Raw genomic sequence first — 10000 nt, 5'->3', positions numbered from 1 at the left:
AGGGCGTGAATTGCTCTAAGCTACAATTATTGATAGTTTCGTTTTTGATTCTTTTTGTTCAAAAGAAAAGGGTATTTTGTTTTTTGAAACTATATATTTCGAAATAATTATGAATATATTAAATATATTTTAATTTTCAACAAAAAGAATCCGAAAATTTATCAACCTGTTAATTTGTAATTGAATTTTTATTTATTGACCAAAGGCCTCATTCATTTTTTAATTCGAAAACCAAACATTCTTTTAACTTAAACCCAAAACGGAACCTTAAAAGAATGAATGGTAAATTCTCTTTACTTTAATAGAACAGGAGGTTTACTTTTATTGAGTTTTTCTTTGAATTGAATTCAAAATTGTTTCGAATTGTATAATCGTCAATTATCGAATATCCGTTTCAAATTTCCAATCAACAACGGGTAGATCTATAGGGCATAACACACATACTACTACAATGCCATTTATCAAATTCAAATGGATTCGTCCGCGGAAACGCTCTGATGGATTAATTTTCATAAGGATATTGAATAGTTACGGTAAACGATTTTGTGGGATAAGGTAACTGCGAAACCTTGACCAATGTACCTTGCTGCTCGGACTGTTTGGTGGCCATAATTCATGAACCCAGTTACCATAGGAATATATCGTGAATATCTATGAATAATTTTATGTTTGTTTCTTTCTCTTGTTTGAACCAAGCATCAGAATCTCAGATTCTTTTTTTCTTTACAGTGAAAGAAGTTGGAAAAGAAGTTGTTAATAATAGATTACCGAGAAATGGGTAAAAGAAATTTCCACCCGAGATTTAATAATTGGTCCATTCTTAACCTAGGTAAAGTCCATCGTGTTGCGATAGAAATAAACAAAAACAAATAAGTTTTAGCTAATGTAATAAAGATACCAATTGTCGTTCCAATGATTCCATTTATTTTATTTATTTCAAATAGCTCAGGGGCGAATACGTACGGAATGGAAATATTCCAACCCCCCAAGTAAAGAACTGTTACAAATAACGAAGAAAGTAATAGATTTAGATAGGAAGCAACGTAAAATAAACCAAATTTGATACCTGAATATTCGGTTTGATACCCTGCTACTAATTCTTCCTCCGCTTCTGGTAAATCAAAAGGTAATCTCTCGCATTCCGCTAGAGAAGAAATTAGAAAAACGATAAACCCTATTGGCTGACGCCACAAATTCCATCCCCAAAACCATATTTTTGATTGCGCCTCAACTATATCAACTGTACTTGAACTGTTAGATAATTATAGTCGATGATAACATCACTGTTTACATCGCTAGTCCAAAACCGTACATGAGATTTTCACCTCATACGGCTCCTCGTGGTCACAAATAAATTTAGGACCGAATCAGTATTATTTATCTTCGTATGGTTGTAGAATAGATAGAGAAAAATAGATTGGAAGGTCCAAAATTATACCAATGGAATTCCGTCTGCTATATTCTGAAGAATAAAAAAGTGCTTCTGAATTGATCTCGCCCATTCATAATTTCAATTTTATTTGTTGAGTAATAACTTAAGCCTTCAATAAAATACTTCTTGTAGAATATCAATAGATATTTCAACCCATTGTTTTCATTACGAAAAAATGAAACATTCCATTAGCTCATAAATCATGACACGGATTAGATCTCTCTATATCTATGAAAGAAAGAATAAAAAAAAAGATTTCTTTTTTATTCTTTATTGTTTCTTTTTCGTTCCTATTCTGCTTTCGGATCTGATAAAACCACGAATGGGGCTTAAACTAAAAAATAGTAAAGGATTATTTCGTTCCTGATAGTCATTACTTTAATCGGCAGATAGGAGGATACTCTGGACCGGAATCATGGGGAGTACTGCCTAGTCATTTCTACGAATTTAAAGCCCCAATTAGTATTCTTTTTATGTTATCCAGAAGTCTCTTTTTATATAATTTACATAATCTCCATTACCAATCCTTTATGTATTTTGGTGTTCCTAACCATCCACTCGTTTTTTGTTCAATCCCCCGTTTGTTTAGCAATACATGTATGGGAATCCATACAAAGGATAGCGAAAACTCTATACGGTTGATCTTTTGAGCCCGCTTCAAGCTAGATTGACTAATCAACCCGTCTTGGGGTAAAGACTTCTTCCGCTTACGTTTTCTTCCACTTAACTTTTGTACATAGGAAATGAGATTCTATTTTTTTGTTTAATTTACTGCGAATTTATAAGCTGCTTTCTTTCACTCATATATAACTATCTAATTTAGTTTATCAACTCAACTTATTTTCTAGAACGAAAGGAATAGGTAAAATAAAAGTTTCTAGTTCAACGAATCGCACGTAGAGATATTGATAAAACACATAGAGTTAATGGTATTTCATAACTAATCGATTGAGCAGCAGCTCGCAGACCACCTAAAAAGGAATATTTATTATTTGATCCGTATCCTGACATAAGAAGTCCAACGGGAGCAATACTTGAAATGGCAATCCATAAAAAAATACCGATATTGAGATCGGCTAAAATAAGGCGAGAGCTAAAAGGAATTACTGAAAAACTTAGTAAAATTGATATGACTGCTATAGCCGGTCCAATACTAAATAAACGAGTATTGCCTCTAGATGGAAGAATATTTTCTTTGAAAAGCAGTTTTGTTCCATCTGCTAGCGCTTGAAGAATGCCCAAAGGACCGGCATATTCAGGCCCAATACGTTGTTGTATTCCTGCAGATATTTCTTCTAACCATACAATTACTAGTACACCTATTGTGATTCCCAATACAAGAGTCAAAATAGGGACCAACATCCATATGATCCCATAGACCTCTTTTAAAGATTCCAATGTGTAAAAGGAATTGATATCTTCTACTTCTGTCGTATAAATTATCATTTCAACGATCCACTTCTCCCATAATGATATCTATGCTACCTAGTATCGTCATAATATCAGCCAATTTCATTCTTTTAACTAACTGAGGAAGAATTTGCAAATTGATAAAACCTGGCGGGCGAATTTTCCATCTCCAAGGAAAACCGCTTTGATCCCCTATCAGAAAAATTCCTAATTCTCCCTTTGGGGCTTCCATTCTCGCATAAAGTTCTTGTTTCGGTAATTCAAATGTGGGAGAAGGTTTTTTACTAATGAATCGATATTCAAAATCATTCCATTCTGGATCCCTTTCTCGATCAAAGCATCGGATTTCTAAATTCTCATAGGGACCACCCGGAATTCCTTCCAGGGCCTGTTGAATTATTTTTATAGATTCCGTCATTTCACTGATTCGGACTAAATAACGAGCTAATGAATCTCCTTCTTTTTGCCACTGGATTTCCCAATCAAATTCGTCGTAACACTCATAATGATCAACTTTCCGAAGATCCCATTTGATTCCAGATGCTCGTAGCATTGGGCCGGATAAACCCCAATTTATTGCTTCTTCTCCACCAATAACGCCTATCCCTTCAACTCGTTCTAAAAAAATAGGATTTCGCGTAATAAGTTTTTGATATTCAACAATTCCTGTTAAAAAATAATCACAGAAATCCAAACATTTATCTAGCCAGCCGTAAGGTAGATCGGCCGCCACTCCTCCGATACGAAAATAATTATGCATCATTCTCATACCGGTGGCAGCTTCGAATAGATCATATACTAATTTCTTCTCTGAAAATATAGAAAAAGGGGGTCTGTGCACCAATATCTGCCATAAAAGGTCCAAGCCATAATAGATGAGAAGCTATACGACTCAACTCCAACATAATTACTCTGATATAGCTGGCCCTTTTAGGGACTTGAATATTCCCCAACTGTTCTGGTCCATTTACGGTTATTGCTTCCGTGAACATAGTGGCTAAATAATCCCAACGCGTTACATAAGGCAAATATTGTATAATTGTTCGGTTTTCCGCAATTTTTTCCATTCCTCTGTGTAAATAACCTAATATTGGTTCACAGTCAACAACATCTTCACCATCTAGAGTAACGATGAGACGAAGAACACCATGCATTGATGGGTGGTGAGGCCCCATATTGACTATCATAAGGTCTTTTTCTGTAGCTGATAGATTCATAAGTTTTTCCTCGATTCATTCTTACATGAATTGTTGAAAACGAAAACAAGTACATCAAAATGAAAATCTAATAAATCGACTAATTCAAAATTTGCAAATTAACGATTTTTTGATTCCCGAATATCCAACTCACCAATTAATTCTTTATAACGTATTTTATTTGTCTTTGATAAATAAGATAGCAGTCGTTGACGTTTTCCTAGAATTTTACGTAGACCTCTCTGAGATAAATAGTCTTTTTTGTGCAATTCCAAATGTGAAGTAAGTCTTCGTATCTTATTGGTGAAACTAACTATTTGAAATTCAGCAGACCCCCTGTTTTCTTCTTTTTTTTCTTGAAAAATAACTGAGATGAATGAATTTTTTACCATAAAACCAAAAAATTTCCCCCTTTTTTTGAATGTGAATTTTACTGATCAGTAATAATAATACCAGTCATTTTGATATACACGATGATTTTAAGTTCGTTATGAACTTTATCATTTTTTTTTTCAAATAAAATTAATCAATCCGGGTTTCGATTTGATTCGTATAGGGATACAAAAGAGTGAGAGATTTCTACAAAAGAGAAAATTTTAGAGTTCAAATAAGAGGATTTTGTTGATTCATTTGTCGATCTAATTGATATGTATGTCATTAAATTAGTATCGTGTATCAGAATAAAATGTAAGACAATCCTTGTGACCATCTATTTGTTTTCATATACCCGTCACGATACATACATAATATAGGGGAAAATGTACCATTAAAATGTACCATTAACGAATTTTCAGACGCGGATACATACGGATCCTTATCATACTGAAACGACTGCCGTTATTAGTATTAAACCAATATCGATTCATACAAGCTAAATCTTCTAATCGATAATTGGGCCAAAGAAAGAACTTTAATTTAATTAGTTTCTTTTTATCACTATCAAGATGTTTGTTTTTAGTCAAAACTTGACCACAGTTTTTACATTATTTAAAAATACTGCATTTCTATGCATACCATTTTATCCCTGAATTGAAAGAAATTGAATTCGCAATTCTCGCCGGTGGTTAGGGGATAAAATATTTTCAGGAACAAACAAATCATAATGATTTTTGTCTTTATTTTCAGTCATCTTTTGATGTCTTGCAATAAATTCATAAAAATGATTTTTATCAATATAGTTTTTTTCTTGGTATCTTTGATTAATTTGGTGTTTATTTTTATGAACCAACAAAATACTTATAGTTTGATATAGAATAAATTGTCCATCATTTTTTACCGACAGACGAACTGGATCGATAATCAATATTCCTTTTTTCATTAATTCTCTAAGAGTTAAATCCTTCTGAATCATCAAAATATCCAGATTCATCTCTCCCCGTTGAATAGAGGATATAACAATTTCGTTTGGATTTATCAGTCTAAGCAGGAGGCAATATACTTTGATATTATTGATTATTCTTTGATTTAAAGAATCATCCCATCTCAATTGAAAACGCAAATACCTTTTTAGGAAGAAATCAAGCTCTGCTTCCGTGTTGCTCTTGTATTGCTTTTTCTTTCTACGTTTTTTTTTGTCTGATTTATCATAATCTTCTTCAACATCTTTTTCTTGGTTTGAGAGAACGGATTTAAAATTTCCTTGTTTTTGTGCATCTGATACAAGACCCCCTTCACCTATGGGTTCTTTTTCTTCTTGATTTCGATTCTCTAATCCAATAATTTGTTTTTCGTTTGGTGCTATAAGGGAGTCCCTTTTTTTATTTTCAATAATATTTTTATTAATGTTCCTATTTCCATTAAAATTGAAAAGAAGTAATTTTATTGGTATGATCCATGGTTTAACCTTATATGCATTATATAGCAGCACAAATTCTGGGAAGAACCAAAGTTCTAGATTCGGTATAGGATGACTTAGTATTTCTTCATTCAGTCCCATCCAATCAAAATGGCTTCCTTTTTTATTGGATGGGTTGCTTTCTTGATCTTGATAAATTGTGAAATAAAAAAGGTCCATTTTATCAATTATTTGATAATTCTTAACCACAGTCTTAATATTTTTCTTACTCTTGGTACTGGTATCGACCCAGGACTCAATATCGACCTTATTTCTAAGACAAAATCAAGAATTCTCCAATTAAAAACTTTCTGTGCGAAAAATTCTATAGCATCTAGGATATCGCCTTCTCCTAGATAATTATGGATGGGGATATCCTCAGTGTATCAAAAAATTTTGTTTATCCATGTTGTAATGATAAGAACTCTCTTCCTCTTATTTACTTGGAATGGTGATCCATAAGCATACGGGTCCCTCTTATCTTGATAATTAATAGATTTATATGATAAAAAATCATATCCATAGTGTTTTTTAAAATTAGATTTTTTATATTTTTGTTCTTGATTCAGTTTATATTCTTGAGTTAGTAATGAGTTCGCTTGAAAATCATTTTTTTTTTCGTAATGAATTAATCTTTCTTTTTCATCTGAATCCCATTTTGTTAAATGTTTATTTTGAGCCAGATAGTGTTGATTGACTCTATTTCGCCATTGTCCTGGTCCTAATTTTAGCCATCTATTCTGAACTAAATCGTATTGATAACGACTCCTTAACCAGTTTTTCCATTCATTCATTCCAGAATGCCAAACAATTTTCTGTCTTAACCCATAATGATGTCTTAATCTGGAATGAGATACTCCTGTTCTTCAAAATAATCTTTTATTTCATTTTTAAGAAAAAGAGATGTTCCATGATATTGAAGGATAGGTTTGAATTTATAAAAACTAATAACTTGGGTTTGTGATAATTTGTAAAATACATATGCTTGTGAGAGGGAGGATAAGTCACAAAAAGCTTTTTCATTTTTATTTCTAATACTAATATTAGAAAGTGAAGAAAGTGAGGTTTTTATAGTTGAAATAAAATGAGTTGTATTTTTAGTTGTTTTATTAATTCTTTCTTGATTTGCTTCATTATTGTGAATGAAGTTCTCAATCATTTTTTTTGTTGATTCAAGAAAAAGTTGGGTATTGGTTCTTGGAATATTAATGATATATAGAAGAATATCCATGTATATCTTTTCAATGAAAAAATTTATAAAAAAATAGAATTTCCGGATTAATCGAATATTTCTTCTTTTTACTATTTGCCAAAATTTTTTTGATGATTCTAATATTTTATCCTGATAACTTATTTTGTTAGAACTACTATTTATTTCTGAGTTAGAAATTCGTTTTTCTTGTCTTTTATAATTAGAATTTTTGTATTTGATTTTGATTGTGTTTGTTCTCTTAGTCAGATCTTTTATTTTTTTTTCGGTTAATGAATAATTTGTCCACGCCATAGATTGAATTTGAAGGGATGATTTGTGAATCATCTTATTACTGATTATCGAATCCTTTTTAGTTTCGCCCAATTCATATGGTTCTCTCAACCCAAAAAATGGAATTGGATTTATTTTTGAAAGTTCTTTTATTATTCCTTTTAGAAATAGAATGCTTTGAGTGATACATTTTTTTGTTTCTTTTGAAGCTTTTCGAAACAATTTAGTTTTTTCTTTTAAAATTGTTAAAGCTATAAAACATTTCGTTTTCCATTTTTTAATTTTTTTTTTTAGTTCTTTAAAAATAGGCTCAAAAAACGAACGCCGTTTTCGAGGAGAGCCGAAAGGTAGTTCAGTTTCCATTCCCCAAACTGTTAAAAAGCAAAAATCATTCTTTTGACCTTTCTTTTTTTTCATTGGATCTTTATGAGAGGGTTGTAGTTTAAATCTGTGCCAAGGTTTCAGGCAAAAAGGAAATAGGATCTTTATCTGAATACCGTCTGTTAACCAGTTTTTTGGAAATTCTGTTTCGGATAATTGAACACCATTATAAGTGCATTTAACATGCATTTTCGATTCCAATCCGTTAAATCCTCAGACCACTCAGGAAATTGAAATAATAACATACGGGCAATGTTTTTAACTATTATCAGTGAAGGTAATATAATATATTTTCTAAGAATTGATTGTTATTAACACGGAGCCCCTTATTACTTGAGCAAGTAAAAGACTATCCCAAGCTTCTGCTATTTCTATCCTCATTTTCTTCTCTTTGTATTTTCTCTTTGGCCTCGTCTTTTTTTCTCGATCTTTTTCTGTATAATCAGAAATTTTGATTCTTTGTTTTTACATATCCAATTTCGAGATATTCGTTTCAGCGGTCCAGAAATATCAAAAGAAAAAAAGAGTGGTTTGTCTACTCTGTCCAAAAAAAGGGGGGAATGTACATTTGCTTGAAACAGCTCCCAAGTAATTGTTTTACGCCTTTGGGCACGCATGGAACCCTTTATTATGTCGCGCCGAAAATCCGATTGTTGCGAATAGCGTATCAAAGCCACTTCGTCTGTTTGATCAGGATCATTAGCATCCTTGGTATTAGTATAAGTATCGGCGTTTGCCTGGTTATTAGTAAAAATCACGACGCGCTTGGATTTTCTTGAACGAATTTCATGCTCTGCTGTTACATTTTCCTCGTTTTCTCCCTCCTGTTGTTCTAAATCGTCGATTAATTTGTATGACCATCGAGGAACTTTTTTACTTATTTCTTTTATTCCAATAGATTTTTTTCTAATTGTTTGATTGTTGGGATTAGTTATAACTATATTGAATAAAAATTTCAAAATTTTGACTCGATCCTCGGAATCGATATTTCCCTGTTCATCTTCTGTCAATGTCAATAAAGAGAGTTCTTTTTCTGTTGCTAATGATTTTATATTGAGTGTATCTAGTGTCTGTTCAAGGTCGTGATAATCAGTAGTAAGAAGTAGAGCATGAATCTTATTTATCCAAAATGGATCCGTGTTTTTTTTTTTATAAGTTTGATTTATGCTTAAAGGGGAACCCCATTTTTTGATTCTTCCGCGGTAGGGTCCATGCAAGAAAGGATCATATAGTTTAGGCAAGTATTCTCGTTTAGTTTCATTATTAGAGAATCGAGTCCTTTTTTCAAGTATGCCCAGATCAAAAGATTCCTTATCTAAAGATTCGACTCTTTTTATAAACTCCTTACTCAAATTTCTTCTTTTTAGTTCATTGATAAAACTCCAATCAGTATACAATTCATCAGAAAACCATTTTTCTGGTGTGAAAAAATATATTTTTTTTTGTATCATTTCCCCAAAAGTTGCTAAACTGGGTGGATACGTAAAAGATATTTTTTCTTTTCCATCACTTTGACATGTATAAAAAAAATATTGTGACATTTCATTTTTTATAGCATTTTCAACCCGGTCATTTTTTATATATCGCAAAGGTCGATTCCATCGTTTAGAATCAAAAAGAAGTGTCACAAGAGGTTTTTCAATCCATAATAAATATTTATCTTCTTTTTTTTTTAATATTTCTAACTTCGAACTTTCTTGATTCCCATCCAGATAAGAAGTTTCATAAACCGGTCTATTTTTTATAGTATGTCTCTTTAAAACGAAAGTGGAATTCCGCCTTTATATTTTTTTTTTTCTTCCAGTCACTCGTAGCTTTTTCTGTTTCGTCGATTTTGCTCGGATCCACCTCTTCCTCCGAAAAAGGGAAGAAGAAGTATTTTCTTCGGTCCCCTGTTTCTGGTTAGCCCTTCTCCCTCGAAATAGTTTCTATTTCTATGTTTTTTCTTCCTCACTTTCCCCACTTCTTCCGGTTCGGAAATTCCTTCAGTTTCTTAGTTAGAATGGGTGACGGTATTCTGCCTAAATAGTAAACACAGGTAATAAATAACAGAATACTAAAGATTCGAGCCATAGAATTTCTAAATTCTGATACAAGATACTTATTAGATCGAATAAGTACATTAGACCTAATTAAATTATTTTGTTGTATCCAGACTAATACCAACCCAACCCATTTCATCAATAAAATATGACCAATTAACCAACCAACAAAACTACTTGTTACAAATAACATATTGTTGTTGCATCGAAACATATAGATGT

At 32.0% G+C, this 10000-nt stretch overlaps 2 pseudogenes across 1 annotated transcript in view; both read right to left on the bottom strand.

Annotated features, from left to right (window-relative positions):
* Window positions 1-1897: 1897 nt before the first annotated feature.
* Window positions 1898-4968, bottom strand: LOC128289150 (NAD(P)H-quinone oxidoreductase subunit H, chloroplastic-like; annotated as a pseudogene).
* The window catches only part of LOC128289149 (protein TIC 214-like), a 6170-nt pseudogene continuing 539 nt past the window's right edge, over window positions 4370-10000 (bottom strand). The window contains exon 1 of the transcript XR_008278872.1: window positions 4370-10000. This exon is cut by the window's right edge and continues 539 nt beyond it. The product of XR_008278872.1 is annotated as a protein TIC 214-like (transcript).

Source organism: Gossypium arboreum, unplaced genomic scaffold (assembly GCF_025698485.1).
Source record: "Gossypium arboreum isolate Shixiya-1 unplaced genomic scaffold, ASM2569848v2 Contig00521, whole genome shotgun sequence".
Lineage (NCBI taxonomy): Eukaryota > Viridiplantae > Streptophyta > Magnoliopsida > Malvales > Malvaceae > Gossypium > Gossypium arboreum.
Note: the sequence above shows the minus strand (reverse complement) of the source record. Positions and strands in the feature narration are given on the sequence as shown.